At 55.7% G+C, this 2,460-nt stretch overlaps 1 protein-coding gene across 1 annotated transcript in view; it reads right to left on the bottom strand.

Moving 5' to 3' along the window:
* The window catches only part of RUNX3 (runt related transcription factor 3), a 65,937-nt gene that overhangs the window by 32,059 nt on the left and 31,418 nt on the right, over positions 1 to 2,460 (bottom strand). The window lies entirely within an intron of this gene.

Below are 2,460 nucleotides of genomic sequence, written 5' to 3'. Positions count from 1 at the left end.
TTAGTCGTGAGGGTAATGCTTTTTCCTAAGGGGGGGGGGGGTGGTGGTGGTGAACAAAACAAGAGAAATGAGGATATTCACATGGGTTCAGCTCTTGTGGGAGCGAAAGGCTCCTGCTGGAGCAAGCTCAGACACAAATATCCACATCCACCGAACTCCAACACACACATCATTTAATTTTATGAGACGTTATTGCCGAGACACAAAGCTCGGCCGGCTCCTGCTGGGGTTCAGCTGGCTGCAGCAGAGAGAGGCTTGGACCCAGTTCAGAGCGGGAGCCAGGACGTTCCTGGATGCAAAAGTCACTTGTCCCCCCCCCTCCCCTGCCCTGCCCTGTCCCCATATCGACCCCTCCACCCACAGCAGCTTCCTGGTGCCTTCCTGCTAAGATGCTTCCCCTTTTCCCATGGGAATCCAGCCCTGAAACGCGGCGCTGGACACGGGACCCCCTCCGCAAGGGACGGATTTGGGTCCCGGCGCCCACGGGATGCTCCTGCGGGAGCAAGCTGGTGAGGTGGCATCAGTCTGCAGGCAATGGGTGCTGGCGTTTGCGGGGGAATCCTGGTGGCTTTGGCCCCACGGATGCACCCACGCAGGGATGCTTGGAGGAGAGCCACGCCAGGCTCTCGGCCGTACGGGCACCCGTGGCACTCGCAGCCCACGTACAAGGACCAGGGCCAGAAATTGGAAACTACAAAATGGGAACTAAATCCGGCCAGGTTTGGCCACCAGAAGCGGCCACCAGACAGGTGGACCCACCGGCTGTGGGGACTGTCCCCCTCTCCCAGCCCTGACCAGAAAGCGGGAACCCGCTGCTGGGAAAGAAGAGTTCAGATGCCATCGTGGGGGCTTTCAGGGATGCTTTTGAAGCACCGAGCTTGTCATCGTTTAAAGAAAAAAAAAGGGGTAAAGTAGTGAAAAGCTCTTGAGAGCCCGATTTTGCAAGAACACAAGAGTGACCCCTTGCCCCGGCAGAACAGGTTTCCATCCGCAGCCCAAAAATGCTTTTGGCATCGTGGAGGGTGTTATCACACCTGCACCCTGGTACCACCCCGCTCTCCTCTCCCAGCACCCGCTCCCCCCCCAAACCCATTCACCTCCTGCAGCCTCGGCATCCTCATCCCAGACCCTCTGCCCTCTCCTTGTCCCACTCCCGTCACCCACCCGATATCCAGCCGATGGGGAGGCTGCGGGAGAGCTGAGCCGGAGCTGCTGCGCGCCGGTCTCCGCGGGAAGGGCCTCCGCTCTCCCGCAGCCTCCCCAGATTCAGGAGTCCTTTGGGTGAAGGAGGGAGGCTGCACACGCAAGGGAGCAAATCGCTCTAACCAACCCCCCCCCAAGAGCAATCACCGTGGGATTTCAAAGGTATCGAGTATTTCAGAGGTGTGGACCCCAGCAGGAATGAGGCTGGAAATGCCCGTGCAATAGCCCTTAGCTCCTCCAGCCTTTATTTCACAAATAAATGCAGTAAGAAACCACCTCCTTTCCCTTTTCCCCTAAAGGGATTAGGGGTTTTCAGATCCCAACCATCATCTATCTACAGGGTTGGACCTGAGAATATCCATAGCAAAACAAAACAGTATTTATACAGCTAGAAGGAAAAGAAAAAAAAAAAAAAAGGAAAAATTAAATGATCTCCTCCGGAGAACATCCTGCAATTATCCCAGGTGGGAGAGTTTCTCTACGGGAGTGTCAGGGGTGGGATGAAATGCTGGCTTTAAAGCAGGCAGCAAGCATCAATCCATGCCCTACCTCAGCTTTCAAAACGGGACTAAACAGTGCACAAACCTTCAGCTCATTTTCTGCGGAAAAAGGAATTTTTTTTTTTTTTTTTGCCCTCCCAAATACAATTTGAATCCTCGGTGAAACGGTCGCGCCCCGCAAGCAGCAGCGGAAGATCGGGGCTGCCGCAGCCTGCGAAGCATGAAGGCTCCCGCGCGCCTGCACGGCCACGTAAAAAACAACCAATGCGGAGTATTTGTTGGCAAAACGTTTGCAGAACCGGAGTGCAGGGATGAGGATTCTCAGGAGCAATTATTTAGGAAATTCCGCGGGAGGAGAGGCAAGGGGAGGGAGCCCCTCGGTCTGCATGCGTCCGGCTTGTGAGACGCGTAACCCTCCTGCGTGCCCGAGGAGAGGCTGAGCCCAGCAGCTCCGCGCCCGGCTCCCCCACTCACTACTGCATCCGATATTTTTATTTGCCATTTTTTTATTCCCCGTGTGAGATAATTTCCCTGCATTTCAGTTCCCCTCCTGATGCGTCCGGCTTGTGAGACGCGTAACCCTCCTGCGTGCCCGAGGAGAGGCTGAGCCCAGCAGCTCCGCGCCCGGCTCCCCCACTCACTACTGCATCCGATATTTTTATTTGCCATTTTTTTATTCCCCGTGTGAGATAATTTCCCTGCATTTCAGTTCCCCTCCTGGCTCGCTGCAGATACGAATACCTCCGAGCGGCACCCC

Source organism: Aptenodytes forsteri, unplaced genomic scaffold (genome assembly GCF_000699145.1).
Source record: "Aptenodytes forsteri isolate BGI_AS27 unplaced genomic scaffold, ASM69914v1 Scaffold321, whole genome shotgun sequence".
NCBI lineage: Eukaryota > Metazoa > Chordata > Aves > Sphenisciformes > Spheniscidae > Aptenodytes > Aptenodytes forsteri.
This window is presented reverse-complemented; position numbering and strand designations above follow the sequence as displayed.